General features: G+C 53.7%; 1 pseudogene; it reads left to right on the top strand.

Annotated features, from left to right (window-relative positions):
* LOC135533963 (ubiquitin carboxyl-terminal hydrolase 32-like) overlaps positions 1–20,868 on the top strand; it is a 42,240-nt pseudogene that overhangs the window by 9,217 nt on the left and 12,155 nt on the right.

Here is a 20,868-nt window from a genome sequence, read left to right as displayed (position 1 = left end):
TGTTTCTCTGATCCCGCCCCCCCCACCCCCTTCCTCCTCCTCAGTGGTGACCCCCCAGGCCGGCCCCTCAGCCACAGAGATCTGTTTTGCCCGGCAACACAACATGTCAGACAACAACCAGTGTTTCTCCCGGGGCCAACGGCCATCCCTCCCTCTCTCAGCCCCAGCTGGCAGCTCAGAGGCCTGGAGCCATCGACAACCAGCCCCTGGTCAACACAGACCCCATGAAGGTGTGTGTTTCCCTCTATATTATAATAGTGGTTACATCAGCTATTTCTAGTATGTTGTCTAGTCCATTTTCAAACACCAAGTTGTTGATTAAGTTCACAGAGAAAAGTGTTATTCTATCCAAACTCTCCCACTGAGCCTGTCTAGGCAGCCTCTCTCTCTTCTTCCTCCTAGCCATGTGGTCTTATCCCTCAGCCCTGTGACGATATGGCCAGGTGTTAGGCATGGCCTGTATCTCCATCTGTAATGGAGGAGTAGAGAGGGCAATGTGTGTGTCCTGTTCCTCCCAGTCTCTCTTCTGTTCCTCCCAGTCTCTCTTCTGTTCCTCCCAGTCTCTCTCCTGGTCCTCCCAGTCTCTCTCCTGGTCCTCCCAGTCTCTCTCCTGGTCCTCCCAGTCTCTCTCCTGGTCCTCCCAGTCTCTCTCCTGTTCCTCCCAGTCTCTCTCCTGTTCCTCCCAGTCCCTCTCCTGGTCCTCCCGGTCTCTCTCCTGGTCCTCCCGGTCTCTCTCCTGGTCCTCCCGGTCTCTCTCCTGGTCCTCCCGGTCTCTCTCCTGGTCCTCCCGGTCTCTCTCCTGGTCCTCCCGGTCTCTCTCCTGGTCCTCCCGGTCTCTCTCCTGTTCCTCCCGGTCTCTCTCCTGTTCCTCCCAGTCTCTCTCCTGTTCCTCCCAGTCTCTCTCCTGTTCCTCCCAGTCTCTCTCCTGTTTCTCCCAGTCTCTCTCCTGTTTCTCCCAGTCTCTCTCCTGTTTCTCCCAGTCTCTCTCCTGTTTCTCCCAGTCTCTCTCCTGGTCCTCCCAGTCTCTCTCCTGGTCCTCCCAGTCTCTCTCCTGGTCCTCCCAGTCTCTCTCCTGGTCCTCCCAGTCTCTCTCCTGGTCCTCCCAGTCTCTCTCCTGGTCCTCCCAGTCTCTCTCCTGGTCCTCCCAGTCTCTCTCCTGGTCCTCCCAGTCTCTCTCCTGGTCCTCCCAGTCTCTCTCCTGTTCCTCCCAGTCTCTCTCCTGTTCCTCCCGGTCTCTCTCCCGGTCCTCCCGGTCTCTCTCCTGTTCCTCCAGTTTCAACTGAACCGCGGCCCTAGGACCATGCCCCAGGACTACTTGACATGATGACTCCTTGCTGTCCCCAGTCCACCTGGCCGTGCTGCTGCTCCAGTTTCAACTGTTCTGCCTTATTATTATTCGACCATGCTGGTCATTTATGAACATTTGAACATCTTGGCCATGTTCTGTTATAATCTCTACCCGGCACAGCCAGAAGAGGACTGGCCACCCCACATAGCCTGGTTCCTCTCTAGGTTTCTTCCTAGGTTTTGGCTTTTCTAGGGAGTTTTTCCTAGCCACCGTGCTTCTACACCTGCATTGCTTGCTGTTTGGGGTTTTAGGCTGGGTTTCTGTACAGCACTTTGAGATATCAGCTGATGTACGAAGGGCTCTCTCCCGTTCCTCCCGGTCTCTCTCCCGTTCCTCCCGGTCTCTCTCCCGTTCCTCCCGGTCTCTCTCCCGTTCCTCCCGGTCTCTCTCCCGTTCCTCCCGGTCTCTCTCCCGTTCCTCCCAGTCTCTCTCCCGTTCCTCCCACTCTCTCTCCCGTTCCTCCCACTCTCTCTCCCGTTCCTCCCAGTCTCTCTCCTGTTCCCCCAGGCCCCCACATTGACCATGGAGGGAGGCCGGCTGAAGCAGTCCCTACAGCTGGTGGCGGGCAGAGACTTTGAGACTGTGCCAGAGCCGGTGTGGAGGGCGCTGTTCCACTGGTATGGCGCCAACCTCAGCCTGCCACGACCGGTATGTATGGACCATAACCTCTCCTCACACAACCACTGAACCATAGATGGACCACAACACAACCACTGAACCATAGATGGACCATAACCTCCCCTCACACAACCACTGAACCATAGATGGACCACAACACAACCACTGAACCATAGATGGACCACAACACAACCACTGAACCGTAGATGGACCACAACACAACCACTGAACCATAGATGGACCACAACACAACCACTGAACCGTAGATGGACCACAACACAACCACTGAACCGTAGATGGACCACAACACAACCACTGAACCGTAGATGGACCACAACACAACCTCCCCTCACACTATCACTGAAGCACAGATGGTCACCTCTAGGACTGGGTCTAGCTTGAGAGATTTTCACACCATTGTGGATGATTTTTGTGACCGTTTCAGTTGTGTGTGCACCTGAAATTAGGGCTCAGACCTCAAGAGTTGATTTATTCTTGCTCACAGATAAAACTGAAGAAATACATAATTAATAATAATCACTAAACAATTGCAAAACAATAATTTAAAATCAATTACATGTAATACATGACATGAATACAGTTGAAACATTACAGAATGTTTTTCCAATTAGAAAATTTAAATATTAAAATGAGATGAGAAATGAGAAAAAAATATATATAATTTTTGGAGAAACCATTTTAAGAGCTAGAGTTAATATACAGTCTGACAACAGTGGGTGGAGGCACTGGGTGGGGTGGAGGCACTGGGTGGGGTGGAGGCACTGGGTGGGGTGGAGGTACTGGGTGGGGTGGAGGTACTGGGTGGGGTGGCGGTACTGGGTGGGGTGGAGGTACTGGCGGTACTGGGTGGGGTGGCGGTACTGGGTGGGGTGGAGGTACTGGCGGTACTGGGTGGGGTGGCGGTACTGGGTGGGGTGGAGGTACTGGAAGTACTGGGTGGGGTGGAGGTACTGGGTGGGGTGGAGGTACTGGCGGTACTGGGTGGGGTGGAGGTACTGGGTGGGGTGGAGGTACTGGAGGTACTGGGTGGGGTGGAGGTACTGGGTGGGGTGGAGGTACTGGGTGGGGTGGAGGTACTGGGTGGGGTGGCGGTACTGGGTGGGGTGGAGGTACTGGAGGTACTGGGTGGGGTGGAGGTACTGGGTGGGGTGGAGGTACTGGAGGTACTGGGTGGGGTGGAGGTACTGGGTGGGGTGGAGGTACTGGAGGTACTGGGTGGGGTGGAGGTACTGGGTGGGGTGGAGGTACTGGGTGGGGTGGCGGTACTGGGTGGGGTGGCGGTACTGGCGGTACTGGGTGGGGTGGAGGTACTGGGTGGGGTGGAGGTACTGGCGGTACTGGGTGGGGTGGAGGTACTGGGTGGGGTGGAGGTACTGGCGGTACTGGGTGGGGTGGAGGTACTGGGTGGGGTGGCGGTACTGGGTGGGGTGGAGGTACTGGGTGGGGTGGAGGTACTGGTGGGGTGGAGGTACTGGAGGTACTGGGGGGGTGGAGGTACTGGAGGTACTGGGTGGGGTGGCGGTACTGGAGGTACTGGGTGGGGTGGAGGTACTGGAGGTACTGGGTGGGTGGAGGTACTGGTGGAGGTACTGGGTGGGGTGGCGGTACTGGGTGGGGTGGAGGTACTGGCGGTACTGGGTTGGGTGGAGGTACTGGGTGGGGTGGCGGTACTGGGTTCGGTGGAGGTACTGGCGGTACTGGGTTGGGTGGAGGTACTGGGTGGGGTGGCGGTACTGGGTGGTGGTGGAGGTACTGGGTTGGGTGGCGGTACTGGGTGGGTTGGAGGTACTGGGTGGGGTGGCGGTACTGGGTGGAGGTACCGGGTGGGGTGGAGGTACCGGGTGGGGTGGCGGTACCGGGTGGGGTGGCGGTACCGGGTTGTGTGGAGGTAATGGGTGGGGTGGAGGTAATGGGTGGGGTGGCGGTACTGGGTTGTGTGGAGGTAATGGGTGGGGTGGAGGTACCGGGTGGGGTGGAGGTAATGGGTGGGGTGGAGGTACTGGGTTGTGTGGAGGTACTGGGTGGGGTGGCGGTACTGGGTGGGGTGGCGGTACTGGGTTGTGTGGAGGTAATGGTGGGGTGGAGGCACCCGGGTGGGGTGGAGGTACCGGGTGGGGTGGAGGTAATGGGTGGGTGGAGGTAATGGGTGGGTGGCGGTACTGGTTGGGTGGAGGTAATGGGTGGGGTGGAGGTACCGGGTGGGTGGAGGTAATGGGTGGGGTGGAGGTACTGGGTTGTGTGGAGGTACTGGGTGGGGTGGCGGTACTGGGTGGGGTGGCGGTACTGGGTTGTGTGGAGGTAATGGGTGGGGTGGAGGTACCGGGTGGGGTGGAGGTACCGGGTGGGGTGGAGGTAATGGGTGGGGTGGAGGTACTGGGTGGGGTGGAGGTACCGGGTGGGGTGGAGGCACCGGGTGGGGTGGAGGCACCGGGTGGGGTGGAGGTACTGGGTTGTGTGGAGGTAATGGGTGGGGTGGCGGTACTGGGTGGGGTGGCGGTACTGGGTTGTGTGGAGGTAATGGGTGGGGTGGAGGTACCGGGTGGGGTGGAGGTAATGGGTGGGGTGGAGGTACTGGGTGGGGTGGAGGTACCGGGTGGGGTGGAGGTAATGGGTGGGGTGGAGGTACCGGGTGGGGTGGAGGTACCGGGTGGGGTGGAGGTAATGGGTGGGGTGGAGGTACTGGGTGGTGTGGAGGTAATGGGTGGGGTGGCGGTACTGGGTGGGGTGGAGGTACCGGGTGGGGTGGCGGTACCGGGTGGGGTGGCGGTACCGGGTGGGGTGGAGGTACCGGGTGGGGTGGAGGTACTCATCCTCCTCTCCCTTTTCCCAGGTGATCCAGCAGACGACAACAGGCCGAGCTGAGCTGGAGCTCTTCCCACGCTACCTCCTCTTCCTGCGGCAGCAGCCCGCCACACGCACCCCCCAGTCCAACATCTGGGTTAACATGGGTATGACCAGCCTGAGAATGTTCCCCCAGCATCTCCCCCGAGGTAACGTAAGCCTGCAGCAAGAAAGAGAGACAGCCTGCTAGGAGCCAACAAACGCTACTACTGTAGTCCACCCCTAATCATGCTGTTATAATGGTCTGGTCCGGCCCCTAATCATACTGTTATAATGGTCTGGTCCGGCCCCTAATCATGCTGTTATAATGGTCTGGTCCGGCCCCTAATCATGCTGTTATAATGTTCTGGTCCGGCCCCTAATCATGCTGCTATAATGGACTGGTCCGGCCCCTAATCATGCTGCTATAATGGACTGATCCGGCCCCTAATCATGCTGCTATAATGGACTGATCCTTCCCCTAATCATGCTGTTATAATGGACTGGTCCGGCCCCTAGTCATGCTGCTATAATGGACTGATCCTTCCCCTAATCATGCTGTTATAATGGACTGGTCCTTCCCCTAATCATGCTGTTATAATGGACTGATCCTTCCCCTAATCATGCTGTTATAATGGACTGATCCTTCCCCTAATCATGCTGTTATAATGGACTGGTCCTTCCCCTAATCATGCTGTTATAATGGACTGATCCTTCCCCTAATCATGCTGTTATAATGGACTGATCCTTCCCCTAATCATGCTGTTATAATGGACTGATCCTTCCCCTAATCATGCTGTTATAATGGACTGATCCTTCCCCTAATCATGCTGTTATAATGGACTGATCCTTCCCCTAGTCATGCTGCTATAATGGACTGATCCTTCCCCTAATCATGCTGTTATAATGGACTGGTCCTTCCCCTAATCATGCTGTTATAATGGACTGGTCCGGCCCCTAATCATGCTGTTATAATGGACTGATCCTTCCCCTAATCATGCTGTTATAATGGACTGGTCCGGCCCCTAATCATGCTGTTATAATGGACTGGTCCGGCCCCTAATCATGCTGTTATAATGGACTGATCCTTCCCCTAATCATGCTGTTATAATGGACTGGTCCGGCCCCTAATCATGCTGTTATAATGGACTGGTCCGGCCCCTAATCATGCTGTTATAATGGACTGGTCCTTCCCCTAATCATGCTGTTATAATGGACTGGTCCTTCCCCTAATCATGCTGTTATAATGGACTGGTCCTTCCCCTAATCATGCTGTTATAATGGACTGGTCCTTCCCCTAATCATGCCCCTAAAATGGACTGGTCCGGCCCCTAATCAAGTTCTTAGAATGGACTGCAGGATGAGTCATGGTCCATAGGGGGGTGGATATGGTGCCCACTGACTGTACTAAAATACCCTGAGAGCCTAACTGTTACTCTTCTGTACGCATAGCCTTGTTGTCACAACAGTGGTGCTATGAAGCTTGACACGCCCTCAGTAAAGCCTACATAGAAAAATAATGATGACATAACAGAAACTGTAAACAACAGCTGATGACAGTGCTAGCCAATTAGACTACTTTAACAGATTGGTGACAGTGCTAGCCAATTAGCCTACTTTAACAGATTGGTGACAGTGCTAGCCAATTAGCCTACTTTAACAGATTGGTAACAGACACTATGAGGCGTTAGTGGTGCTGCAGAGGCACTATGAGGCGTTAGTGGTGCTGCCGAGACACTATGAGGCATTGGAGTGGTGCTGCAGAGGCACTATGAGGCGTTAGTGGTGCTGCCGAGACACTATGAGGCATTGGAGTGGTGCTGCAGAGACACTATGAGGCGTTAGTGGTGCACAGAGACACTATGAGGCGTTGGAGTGGTGCTGCAGAGACACTGAGGTGTTGGAGTGGTGCTGCAGAGACACTATGAGGCGTTAGTGGTGCTGCAGAGGCACTATGAGGTGTTAGTGGAGCTGCAGAGACACTATGAGGCATTGGAGGGGTGCTGCAGAGACACTATGAGGCGTTAGTGGTGCTGCAGAGGCACTATGAGGTGTTAGTGGAGCTGCAGAGACACTATGAGGCGTTGGAGTGGTGCTGCAGAGACACTATGAGGCGTTAGTGGTGCTGCAGAGACACTATGAGGCGTTAGTGGTGCTGCAGAGACACTGAGGTGTTGGAGTGGTGCTGCAGAGACACTATGAGGCGTTGGAGTGGTGCTGCAGAGACACTATGAGGCGTTAGTGGTGCTGCAGAGACACTATGAGGCGTTAGTGGTGCTGCAGAGACACTATGAGGCGTTAGTGGTGCTGCAGAGACACTATGAGGCGTTAGTGGTGCTGCAGAGACACTATGAGGCGTTAGTGGTGCTGCAGAGACTGAGGTGTTGGAGTGGTGCTGCAGAGACACTATGAGGCGTTAGAGTGGTGCACAGAGACACTATGAGGCGTTAGAGTGGTGCTGCAGAGACACTATGAGGCGTTAGAGTGGTGCACAGAGACACTATGAGGCGTTAGTGGTGCTGCAGAGACACTATGAGGCGTTAGTGGTGCTGCAGAGACACTATGAGGCGTTAGTGGTGCTGCAGAGACACTATGAGGCGTTAGTGGTGCTGCAGAGACACTATGAGGCGTTAGTGGTGCACAGAGACACTATGAGGCGTTAGTGGTGCACAGAGACACTGAGGCGTTAGTGGTGCACAGAGACACTGAGGCGTTGGAGTGGTGCTGCAGAGACACTGAGGCGTTGGAGTGGTGCTGCAGAGACACTATGAGGCGTTAGTGGTGCTGCAGAGACACTATGAGGCGTTAGTGGTGCACAGAGACACTATGAGGCGTTAGTGGTGCTGCAGAGACACTATGAGGCGTTAGTGGTGCTGCAGAGACACTATGATGCGTTAGTGGTGCACAGAGACACTATGAGGCGTTAGTGGTGCACAGAGACACTATGAGGCGTTGGAGTGGTGCTGCAGAGACACTATGAGGCGTTAGAGTGGTGCACAGAGACACTATGAGGCTTTAGTGGTGCACAGAGACACTATGAGGCGTTAGTGGTGCACAGAGACACTATGAGGCGTTAGTGGTGCACAGAGACACTATGAGGCGTTAGAGTGGTGCACAGAGACACTATGAGGCGTTAGTGGTGCTGCAGAGACACTATGAGGTGTTAGTGGTGCTGCAGAGACACTATGAGGCGTTAGTGGTGCACAGAGACACTATGAGGCGTTAGTGGTGCACAGAGACACTATGAGGTGTTAGTGGTGCGCAGAGACACTGAGGCGTTAGTGGTGCACAGAGACACTATGAGGCGTTAGTGGTGCACAGAGACACTATGAGGCGTTAGTGGTGCACAGAGACACTATGAGGCGTTAGTGGTGCACAGAGACACTATGAGGTGTTAGTGGTGCGCAGAGACACTGAGGCGTTAGTGGTGCACAGAGACACTATGAGGCGTTAGTGGTGCACAGAGACACTATGAGACGTTAGTGGTGCTGCAGAGACACTATGAGGCGTTAGTGGTGCACAGAGACACTATGAAGCGTTAGTGGTGCTGCAGAGACACTATGAGGCGTTAGTGGTGCACAGAGACACTATGAGGCGTTAGTGGTGCTGCAGAGACACTATGAGGCGTTAGTGGTGCTGCAGAGACACTATGAGGTGTTGGAGTGGTGCTGCAGAGACACTATGAGGCGTTAGTGGTGCACAGAGACACTATGAGGCGTTAGTGGTGCACAGAGACACTATGAGGCGTTAGTGGTGCACAGAGACACTATGAGGTGTTAGTGGTGCTGCAGAGACACTATGAGGCGTTAGTGGTGCTGCAGAGACACTATGAGGTGTTGGAGTGGTGCTGCAGAGACACTATGAGGCGTTAGTGGTGCACAGAGACACTATGAGGTGTTAGTGGTGCACAGAGACACTATGAGGCGTTAGTGGTGCACAGAGACACTATGAGGTGTTAGTGGTGCACAGAGACACTATGAGGCGTTAGTGGTGCACAGAGACACTATGAGGTGTTAGTGGTGCACAGAGACACTATGAGGTGTTAGTGGTGCACAGAGACACTATGAGGTGTTAGTGGTGCTGCAGAGACACTATGAGGCGTTAGTGGTGCTGCAGAGACACTATGAGGTGTTAGTGGTGCTGCAGAGACACTATGAGGTGTTAGTGGTGCTGCAGAGACACTATGAGGCGTTAGTGGTGCACAGAGACACTGAGGCGTTAGAGTGGTGCACAGAGACACTATGAGGCGTTATTGGTGCACAGAGACACTATGAGGCGTTAGTGGTGCTGCAGAGACACTATGAGGCGTTAGTGGTGCACAGAGACACTATGAGGCGTTAGTGGTGCTGCAGAGACACTATGAGGCGTTAGTGGTGCACAGAGACACTATGAGGCGTTAGTGGTGCACAGAGACACTATGGGGCGTTAGTGGTGCACAGAGACACTATGAGGCGTTAGTGGTGCGCAGAGACACTATGAGGCGTTAGTGGAGCGCAGAGACACTATGAGGCGCTAGTGGTGCTGCAGAGACACTATGAGGTGTTAGTGGTGCACAGAGACACTGAGGCGTTAGTGGTGCACAGAGACACTATGAGGCGTTAGTGGTGCTGCAGAGACACTATGAGGCGTTAGTGGTGCACAGAGACACTATGAGGCGTTAGTGGTGCTGCAGAGACACTATGAGGCGTTAGTGGTGCACAGAGACACTATGAGGCGTTAGTGGTGCACAGAGACACTATGAGGCGTTAGTGGTGCACAGAGACACTATGAGGCGTTAGTGGTGCACAGAGACACTGAGGTGTTAGTGGTGCACAGAGACACTATGAGGCGTTAGTGGTGCACAGAGACACTATGAGGCGTTAGTGGTGCTGCAGAGACACTATGAGGTGTTAGTGGTGCACAGAGACACTATGAGGCGTTAGAGTGGTGCACAGAGACACTATGAGGCGTTAGTGGTGCTGCAGAGACACTATGAGGCGTTAGTGGTGCACAGAGACACTATGAGGCGTTAGTGGTGCTGCAGAGACACTATGAGGCGTTAGTGGTGCACAGAGACACTATGAGGCGTTAGAGTGGTGCACAGAGACACTATGAGGCGTTAGTGGTGCACAGAGACACTATGAGGCGTTAGTGGTGCACAGAGACACTATGAGGCGTTAGTGGTGCTGCAGAGACACTATGAGGCGTTAGTGGTGCTGCAGAGACACTATGAGGCGTTAGTGGTGCACAGAGACACTATGAGGCGTTAGTGGTGCACAGAGACACTATGAGGCGTTAGTGGTGCTGCAGAGACACTATGAGGCGTTAGTGGTGCACAGAGACACTATGAGGCGTTAGAGTGGTGCACAGAGACACTATGAGGCGTTAGTGGTGCACAGAGACACTATGAGGCGTTAGTGGTGCACAGAGACACTATGAGGCGTTAGTGGTGCACAGAGACACTATGAGGCGTTAGTGGTGCTGCAGAGACACTATGAGGCGTTAGTGGTGCTGCAGAGACACTATGAGGCGTTAGTGGTGCTGCAGAGACACTATGAGGTGTTAGTGGTGCTGCAGAGACACTATGAGGCGTTAGTGGTGCGCAGAGACACTATGAGGCGTAAGTGGTGCGCAGAGACACTATGAGGCGTTAGTGGTGCACAGAGACACTGAGGCGTTAGTGGTGCACAGAGACACTATGAGGCGTTAGTGGTGCACAGAGACACTATGAGGTGTTAGTGGTGCACAGAGACACTATGAGGCGTTAGTGGTGCACAGAGACACTATGAGGTGTTAGTGGTGCACAGAGACACTATGAGGTGTTAGTGGTGCACAGAGACACTATGAGGCGTTAGTGGTGCACAGAGACACTATGAGGCGTTAGTGGTGCACAGAGACACTATGAGGCGTTAGTGGTGCACAGAGACACTATGAGGTGTTAGTGGTGCACAGAGACACTATGAGGCGTTAGTGGTGCACAGAGACACTATGAGGCGTTAGTGGTGCACAGAGACACTATGAGGCGTTAGTGGTGCTGCAGAGACACTATGAGGCGTTAGTGGTGCACAGAGACACTATGAGGCGTTAGTGGTGCACAGAGACACTATGAGGTGTTAGTGGTGCACAGAGACACTATGAGGCGTTAGAGTGGTGCACAGAGACACTATGAGGCGTTAGAGTGGTGCACAGAGACACTATGAGGCGTTAGTGGTGCACAGAGACACTATGAGGCGTTAGAGTGGTGCACAGAGACACTATGAGGCGTTAGAGTGGTGCACAGAGACACTATGAGGTGGTGATTTTATCCTAAAGGACTTAGTCATACATTTTATGTATGTGGGGCCTCAGCGGGAATCGAACCCACGATCACATTTGTTGCAAGTGCCATAGAATGACTAGACCCAGACATACTGACCGAAGAGCAAGGCTGTGCTCCCTGGGAGAATATACTGTTTTCAGCTTTTGATTCATTCTGTTTGCTTTCAAAGTATTACCAATCTATCACATATATTAAGGTTTGCTTTTTGTTGTTTTTTTGGCTATACTTTTAAAATCAGTTCCGTTTTTTGTTTTGAATTGTTTATTATTAACTGAACTAATATTGATTTTTGTTGACTTATGATTGAATCAGATTTGAATCTTGTGAATCACTAATGAGTTGATTTTAATGAATCAGTCTTAATTAAATGCCCGAATCTAAAACACACTTTCTTGCTGCTTCCTTACAACTAATCCTACATGAGCTGAACTATTCTTTATCTCCTGTAGTACTGTGTTGATTTAACACTCAGTCTGTGTGCGTCTGTGTGCGTCTCTGTGCGTCTGTGTGCATCTGTGTGCGTCTCTGTGCGTCTCTGTGCGTCTGTGTGCGTCTGTGTGCGTCTGTGTGCGTCTGTGTGCGTCTGTGTGCGTCTGTGTGCGTGTTACAAGACTGTGGGAGCTGATAGTCCACTAAAGGCTGTAGTGTTTTCCTCTCCCTCCCCCCCCCTTCGCCTCTCTCCTTTCCTCTCTCTCCTCTCTCTCTCCCCCCTCTCCTCTCTCTCTCCCCCCTCTCCTCTATCTCTCTCCTCTCTCTCTCTCCCCCTCTCCTCTCTCTCTCCCCCTCTCCTCTCTCTCTCTCCCCCTCTCCTCTCTCTCTCCCTCTCCCTCTCCTCTCTCTCTCCCCTCTCCTCTCTCTCTCTCCCCCCTCTCCTCTCTCTCTCTCTCTCTCCTCCCCCTCTCCTCTCTCTCTCTCTCTCTCTCCCCCTCTCCTCTCTCTCTCTCCCCCTCTCCCTCTCTCTCCCCCCTCTCCTCTCTCTCTCTCCCCCTCTCCTCTCTCTCTCCCCCCTCTCCTCTCTCTCTCTCCCCCTCTCCTCTCCCCCTCTCCTCTCTCTCTCCCCCTCTCCTCTCTCTCTCCCCCTCTCCTCTCTCTCTCCCCCCCCTCTCCTCTCTCTCTCCCCCTCTCCCTCTCTCTCTCCCCCTCCCTCTCTCTCTCCCCCTCTCCTCTCCCCCCTCTCCTCTCTCTCTCTCCCCCTCTCCTCTCTCTCTCCCCCTCTCCTCTCTCTCCCCCTCCTCTCTCTCTCTCCCCCCTCTCTCTCTCTCCCCCTCTCCTCTCCCCCTCTCTCCTCTCTCTCTCTCCCCCTCTCCTCTCTCTCTCTCCCCCCTCTCCCCTCTCTCTCCCTCCCTCGCCTCTCTCTCCCCTCTCCTCTCTCCCCTCTCCTCTCTCTCTCTCCCTCCCCCTCTCCTCTCTCCCCCTCTCCTCTCTCTCTCCCCCTCTCCCCCTCTCCCCCCTCTCCTCTCTCTCTCCCCCTCTCTCTCTCTCCCCCTCTCCTCTCTCTCTCCCCCCTCTCCCTCTCTCTCCCCCTCTCCTCTCTCTCTCCCCCTCTCCTCTCTCTCTCTCTCCCCCCTCTCCTCTCTCTCCCCCTCTCCTCTCTCTCTCCCCCCTCTCCCCTCTCTCCCCCCCTCTCTCTCTCTCCCCCTCTCCTCTCTCTCTCCCCTCTCCTCTCTCTCCCCCCTCCCTCTCTCTCTCCCCCATCTCCTCTCTCTCTCTCCCCTCTCCTCTCTCTCTCTCCCCCTCTCCTCCCCTCTCCTCTCTCTCTCCCCCTCTCCTCTCTCTCTCCCCCCTCTCCTCTCTCTCTCCCCCCCTCTCCTCTCTCTCTCCCCCCCTCTCCTCTCTCTCTCTCTCCCTCCTCTCTCTCTCTCCCCCTCTCCTCTCTCTCTCCCCTCCCTCTCTCTCTCTCCCCCCTCTCCTCTCTCTCTCTCCCCTCCCTCTCCCTCCCCCTCTCCTCTCTCTCTCTCTCCCTCCTCTCTCTCTCTCCCCTCTCCTCCTCTCTCTCTCCCCCTCTCCTCTCCCCCCCTCTCCTCTCTCCCCTCTCCTCTCTCTCTCTCCCCCTCCCCCCTCTCCTCTCTCCCCCTCTCCTCTCTCTCTCCCCCTCTCCCCCTCTCCCCTCTCTCCTCTCTCTCTCCCCCTCTCCTCTCTCTCCCCCTCTCCTCTCTCTCTCCCCCTCTCCCTCTCTCTCCCCCCTCTCCTCTCTCTCTCTCCCCCTCTCTCCTCTCTCTCTCTCCCCCTCTCCTCTCTCTCCCCCTCTCCTCTCTCTCTCTCCCCCCCTCTCCCCTCTCTCTCCCCCCCCTCTCCTCTCTCTCTCTCCCCCTCCTCTCTCTCTCTCCCCTCTCCTCTCTCTCCCCCTCTCCTCTCTCTCTCCCCCATCTCCTCTCTCTCTCCCCCCTCTCCTCTCTCTCTCTCCCCCTCCCCTCCCCCTCTCTCTCTCTCTCTCTCCTCTCTCTCCCCCTCCTCCTCTCTCTCTCTCCCCCTCCCTCTCTCTCTCCCCCCTCTCCTCTCTCTCTCTCCCCTCCCTCTCTCTCTCCCCCTCTCCTCTCTCTCTCCCCCCTCTCCTCTCCCCCCTCCTCTCTCTCTCTCCCCCCTCTCCTCTCTCTCTCCCTCCTCTCTCTCTCTCTCCCCCTCTCTCCTCTCTCCCCACCCCCCATTATCCCCCTCTCTCTCCCCCTCCAGGTAACGTGCCCTCCCCCAACGCTCCTCTGAAGCGTGTCCTGGCCTATACAGGCTGTTTCAGCCGTGTGGGCACCATCAGGGACATCCACCTGTACCTGTCTCGGAGGCTACGCATCAAAGACGAGGACATGAGGCTGTGGCTCTACAACAGCCAGGTGTGTGTGTGTGTGTGTGTGTGGAGCAACTAGACAAGGACATGAGGCTGTGGCTCTATAACAGCGAGGTGTGTGTGTGTGTGTGTGTGTGTGGAGCAACTAGACAAGGACATGAGGCTGTGGCTCTACAACAGCGAGGTGTGTGTGTGTGTGTGTGTGTGTGGAGCAACTAGACAAGGACATGAGGCTGTGGCTCTACAACAGCGAGGTGTGTGTGTGTGTGTGTGTGTGTGTGTGTGTGTGGAGCAACTAGACGAGGACATGAGGCTGTGGCTCTACAACAGCGAGGTGTGTGTGTGTGGAGCAACTAGACGAGGACATGAGGCTGTGGCTCTACAACAGTGAGGTGTGTGTGTGTGTGTGTGTGTGTGTGGAGCAACTAGACGAGGACATGAGGCTGTGGCTCTACAACAGCGAGGTGTGCAACTGTCGCATGTCCACAACTATATTATAAGTGATATTGCGGTGACATGAGAAAATATAAATGAATATAAACTTGCGGATGTTGACCTCTCCTCATCCAAACCTCCCCCCAGAACTACCTGACCCTGTTCTCCTCCTCCCCCCAGAACTACCTGACCCTGTTCTCCTCCTCCCCCCAGAACTACCTGACCCTGTTCTCCTCCTCCCCCCACCCAGAACTACCTGACCCTGTTCTCCTCCTCCCCCCACCCAGAACTACCTGACCCTGTTATCCTCCTCCCCCACCCAGAACTACCTGACCCTGTTCTCCTCCTCCCCCAGAACTACCTGACCCTGTTCTCCTCCCTCCCCCACCCAGAACTACCTGACCCTGTTCTCCTCCTCCCCCAGAACTACCTGACCCTGTTCTCCTCCTCCCCCAGAACTACCTGACCCTGTTATCCTCCTCCCCCAGAACTACCTGACCCTGTTATCCTCCTCCCCCACCCAGAACTACCTGACCCTGTTATCCTCCTCCCCCCACCCAGAACTACCTGACCCTGTTCTCCTCCTCCCCCCAGAACTACCTGACCCTGTTATCCTCCTCCCCCCAGAACTACCTGACCCTGTTCTCCTCCTCCCCCAGAACTACCTGACCCTGTTCTCCTCCTCCCCCAGAACTACCTGACCCTGTTCTCCTCCCCCACCCAGAACTACCTGACCCTGTTCTCCTCCCCCCACCCAGAACTACCTGACCCTGTTCTCCTCCTCCCCCACCCAGAACTATCTGACCCTGTTCTCCTCCTCCCCCAGAACTACCTGACCCTGTTCTCCTCCTCCCCCAGATCTATCTGACCCTGTTCTCCTCCTCCCCCAGAACTATCTGACCCTGTTCTCCTCCTCCCCCCAGAACTACCTGACCCTGTTCTCCTCCTCCCCCCACCCAGAACTACCTGACCCTGTTCTCCTCCTCCCCCCACCCAGAACTATCTGACCCTGTTCTCCTCCTCCCTCCACCCAGAACTATCTGACCCTGTTCTCCTCCTCCCCCCAGAACTACCTGACCCTGTTCTCCTCCTCCCCCCAGATCTATCTGACCCTGTTCTCCTCCTCCCCCCAGAACTATCTGACCCTGTTCTCCTCCTCCCCCCAGAACTACCTGACCCTGTTCTCCTCCTCCCCCCAGAACTATCTGACCCTGTTATCCTCCTCCCCCCAGAACTACCTGACCCTGTTCTCCTCCTCCCCCCAGAACTACCTGACCCTGTTATCCTCCTCCCCCCAGAACTACCTGACCCTGTTATCCTCCTCCCCCCAGAACTACCTGACTCTGTTCTCCTCCTCCTCCCCCAAGAACTATCTGACCCTGTTCTCCTCCTCCCCCCACCCAGAACTATCTGACCCTGTTCTCCTCCTCCCCCCACCCAGAACTATCTGACCCTGTTCTCCTCCTCCCCCCACCCAGAACTATCTGACCCTCCTGGATGATGAGAACCACACTCTGGAGGGCCTGAAGATTCAGGATGAGCAACACTTAGTTATCGAGGGTACGTTCAAAGAACTCTATAATAAACTCAAACTTTATCTGACTGCTGAATGTGTTGAAATGTAAAAAATAAAATAAATGTTTTAAAACCTGACTGCTAACTCCTGATTTTAAAAAAGAGAAGATAAAAGTAGCAGGTCTTTCTACTGTGAGTCATTGATGTGTCAAAAAAAAAACCTTCATCTTGTGTGTTTTTAGTTCGGAACAAAGACATGAGCTGGCCAGAAGAGATGTCCTTCATCGCTAACAGCAGTAAAATGGACCAACATAAAGGTACGCAGTTATCGCGTCACAAACCCCTTCAGCGCATCGGTACACACGTTTACAACGCAGTTATGAAGAGCTTTTACTATTTTAGGATGATATATTTATCTCTAACCTCCCTCCGATTCTCCCCTAAAGCCTGGCAAACATGTAAATATTGTAGCCTAATACTGTGTGTGTCTACCACCCCCCATCCCACCCCCTCCCCAGTTGCTACGGAGAAGGGTGCCACGGGCCTCAGTAACCTAGGCAACACGTGCTTTATGAACTCTAGTATCCAGTGTGTTAGCAACACCACGCCCCTCACTGACTATTTCATCTCAGGGAGACACCTCTATGAACTCAACAGGTAGGTGTGTGTCTGTCTGTGTCTGTCTGTGTCTGTCTGTCTGTGTCTGTCTGTGTCTCTGTGTCTGTCTGTCTGTGTCTCTGTGTCTGTCTGTGTCTGTCTGTGTCTCTGTGTCTGTCTGTCTGTGTCTGTCTGTCTGTCTGTCTGTCTGTCTGTCTGTCTGTGTCTGTCTGTCTGTCTTCTCTGTCTGTCTGTCTGTCTGTGTCTCTGTGTCTCTGTGTCTGTCTGTCTGTCTGTCTGTCTGTCTGTCTGTGTGTCTGTCTGTGTCTGTCTGTGTGTCTGTGTCTGTCTGTGTCTTTGTGTCTTTGTGTCTCTGTGTCTGTCTGTGTCTCTGTCTGTGTCTCTGTCTGTCTCTGTCTGTGTCTGTCTGTGTCTGTCTGTGTCTGTCTGTGTCTGTCTGTGTGTCTGTCTGTGTCTCTGTGTCTGTCTGTGTCTGTCTGTGTCTGTCTGTGTGTCTCTGTGTCTGTCTGTCTGTCTGTGTCTCTGTGTCTCTGTGTCTGTCTGTGTCTGTCTGTGTGTCTGTCTGTCTGTCTGTCTGTCTGTGTCTCTGTGTCTGTCTGTCTGTCTGTCTGTCTGTGTCTCTGTGTCTGTCTGTGTCTGTGTGTCTGTCTGTGTCTGTCTGTGTGTCTCTGTGTCTGTGTGTGTCTGTCTGTGTGTCTCTGTGTCTGTGTGTCTGTGTGTCTCTGTGTGTGTCTGTGTACACGTGTTGTGAAAAGTTAAACAGCTTGTTGGATAGCATTACTGACTTGTTATTTTGTGTGTCCAGGACCAACCCCATCGGGATGCGAGGTCACATGGCTAAATGCTACGGAGACCTGCTGATGGAGCTGTGGAGTGGAACACAGAAGAACGTTGCTCCTCTCAAACTCCGGGTGGGTTATAAATCCTGGCATGGATCGTCACAACAGTGGATGGGATTTCCTTACTCCCTGAAGTGGACAACTATGTCCTTAATGTCTCCATTTGTGATATGAGTGTATTGACTAATACGTGTTGTCATGGGCCTCCCGGGTGGCTCAGTGGTTCAGGGTGCTGTACTGCAGCGCCAGCTGTGCCACCAGAGACTCTGGGTTCGGGTCCAGGCTCTGTCGTAACCGGCCGCGACCGGGAGGTCTGTGGGGCGTCGTCCGGGTTAGGGAGGGTTTGGCCGGTAGGGATATCCTTGTCTCATCGCGCACCAGCGGCTCCTCTGGCGGGCAGGGCGCAGTGCACGCTAACCAAGGTTGCCAGGTGCACAGTGTTTCCTCCGACACATTGGTGCGGCTGGTTTCCGGGTTGGATGCGCGCTGTGTTAAGAAGCAGTGCGGTTGTGTATCGGAGGACGCATGGCTATCGACCTTCGTCTCTCCCGAGCCCGTACGAGAGTTGTAGCGATGAGACAAGATAGTAGCTACTACAACAATTGGATACCACGAAATTGGGGAGAAAAAGGGTTAAAAATAAATGTAAAAAATAATGTGTTTTCTTTTTAGCGCAGACCGTTGGCTAAATAGCCGATAACCGGTCAGCTGGCTCCTTTTTCCACTTCATTAATGAACTCTGCTTCTTTTCATTTAAAATCTTCCGATTTTCTAGTCAGGAAAGTCCTGTATAGCCTTCTCCCACAAGAAGGAACGATATGCATTTTCTTAGTGACCTCTTTGTTGATGGTGTCGGCTGTCAGTCACAAAGCCAGCGATGACAGGGAGGATGCTGGTTGGTCACTCAGCTGTCTGTCCCGCCTCTCGGTGCCTGTGTTATCTTTGTGCGCTCTGGTTGACTGCAGTCAAATTTATTTTTCGTGATCCTATTTTGGACAATATCCAAAACATCTAGCAATACGCTGAATTCATACATTATCAGCCATTTGAATTGTAAAGTCATATCTTTCAACTCATTTTTACCAATCTAAAAGGTAAAGTCATAAAAAGTATTCAATCATTTAGCTGTGTATTTCAGATGGAAGGAAAGCATTAGAAATAGAGCTCGTTTGGCGTAGCGGCTGTGCCACTAGAGATCCTGGTTCGAGTCCAGGCACTGTCCGCAGACGGCCGAGACCCAGGAGTGGCGGTGAACAATTGGCCCAGCATCGTCCGTGTTAGAGGAGGGTTTCGCCCGGAAGGGATGTCCTTGTCCCATCGCGCACCAGCGACTCCTGTGGCGAGCCGGGCGCAGTGCACGCTGACACGGTCGGCAGGTGTACGGGGTTTCCTCCCACACTTTGGTGCGGCTGGCTTCCGGGTTAAGTGGGCATTTTTGTCAAGAAGCAGTACTTTTTATTTTTTTTCACCATTCGGGAACAGCTCTGAAGATCTAGTGTGATTGGTCAAAATAAACATTTTGTGGGGAAAAAAATGATCAGAATTGGTTTAGCTTGTGGTAACGTAGTCATTGTGACGTGAATGAATTCGGCAGGGTAGCCTAGAGGTTAGAGTGTTGGACTAGTAACCGGAAGGTTGTGAGTTCAAACCCCCGAGCTGACAAGGTACAAATCTGTCGTTCTGCCCCTGAACAGGCAGTTAACCCACTGTTCCCAGGCCGTCATTGAAAATAAGAATTTGTTCTTAACTGACTTGCCTCGTAAATAAAGATTAAATAATAAATAAATAAAATTGACTAATATGTGGTTGTCTCACTACCGCCCCCTGTAGTGGACGATAGCAAAGTACGCCCCACGGTTCAACGGCTTCCAGCAGCAGGACAGTCAGGAGCTCCTGGCCTTCCTATTGGACGGGCTCCATGAGGACCTGAACAGGGTGCATGAGAAACCCTACGTAGAGCTGAAGGACAGCAACGGGCGACCCGACTGGGAGGTTGCCTTAGAGGTCAGAGTTCAATCAATAAACCAAAACATACGCGCATATGCGCACAACTTCACACACACACACACGTGCACACAGTCAACCAATACACAGACGTACAATCAAATCAATCATTATTTTCTCAGAGAGAATTTTCCACTGTTTAATATGGAAAAAATAAAATCGATCAACTATAAAAAAGGAAAAACTAGACTGTTTAGTAACATTCACCGATCATCATACAGCACTACATCATCATCATCGTCCTTAGGAGCATCTTCTGGCAGCCATCTTGGGTGTCTGGAGACCAGGAGAGAGTCGATGAAAGTCAGCCCATCCACTAAGCACTTCTTAAGGAGTGGATGACCTGTGAAGTGTATTGATATGCAGTTAATGAACAGTGTGTGTGTTTATAGGAGTAATTAGCAGCATTAGTGCTGTGTGTGTGTGTTCCACGTCTCTCTATGGTTCCGTGTGTGTGTGTGTGTTCCACATCTCTCTATGGTTCCGTGTGTGTGTGTGTTTTACATCTCTCTATGGTTCCGAGTGTGTGTGTTTTACATCTCTCTATGGTTCCGTGTGTGTGTGTTCCACATCTCTCTATGGTTCCGTGTGTGTTCCACATCTCTCTATGGTTCTGTGTGTGTGTTCCTCGTCAGGCGTGGGAGAACCACTTGTGTGTGTTTTACATCTCTATGGTTCCATGTGTGTGTGTTCCACATCTCTCTATGGTTCCATGTGTGTGTGTGTTTTACATCTCTCTATGGTTCCGTGTGTGTGTTCCTCGTCAGGCGTGGGAGAACCACTTGTTGTGTGTCTTTTACATCTCTCTATGGTTCTGTGTGTGTGTTCCACATCTCTCTATGGTTCCGTGTGTGTGTTCCTCGTCAGGCATGGGAGAACCACTTGCGGAGGAACCGTTCCATCGTGGTGGATCTGTTCCACGGCCAGCTCAAGTCCCAGGTCAAGTGTAAGACGTGTGGTCACATCAGCGCTCGCTTCGACCCCTTCAACTTCCTGTCTTTACCCCTCCCCATGGACAGCTCCATGCACCTGGAGATCACTGGTGAGGACCTGGGACTCAATACCCTGGTGGGGGTGGGGGGGTAGGTCCGTGCAAAGGGGTGGGAGGGTAGGTCCCTGGAAAGGGGTGGGTTGGTAGGTCCGTGCAAAGGGGTGGGTTGGTAGGTCCCTGGAAAGGGGTGCGAGGGTAGGTCCCTGGAAAGGGGTGCGAGGGTAGGTCCCTGCAAAGGGGTGCGAGGGTAGGTCCATGCAAAGGGGTGGGTTGGTAGGTCCCTGGAAAGGGGTGGGTTGGTAGGTCCCTGGAAAGGGGTGCGAGGGTAGGTCCCTGGAAAGGGGTGCGAGGGTAGGTCCCTGCAAAGGGGTGCGAGGGTAGGTCCCTGCAAAGGGGTGGGAGGGTTTGATCTCTGTGGAGATGATTTCCGGGTGGTGAGTTGGTTTTCGTCTTAATTGACCTCAACCGTTTGCCAGAGGAGAGGGTTTTTAAAATTATTTTTCCTGCACACTTCCTTACCCTAGTGGCAGCGGCAGAGAAGCCCAGTGGTTAGAGGAGGCAGGGTAGCCCAGTGGTTAGAGG

Source organism: Oncorhynchus masou, unplaced genomic scaffold, assembly GCF_036934945.1.
Source record: "Oncorhynchus masou masou isolate Uvic2021 unplaced genomic scaffold, UVic_Omas_1.1 unplaced_scaffold_2846, whole genome shotgun sequence".
NCBI lineage: Eukaryota > Metazoa > Chordata > Actinopteri > Salmoniformes > Salmonidae > Oncorhynchus > Oncorhynchus masou.
The sequence above is the reverse complement of the archived record's forward strand: the minus strand, read 5'-3'. Positions and strand labels throughout refer to the sequence as shown.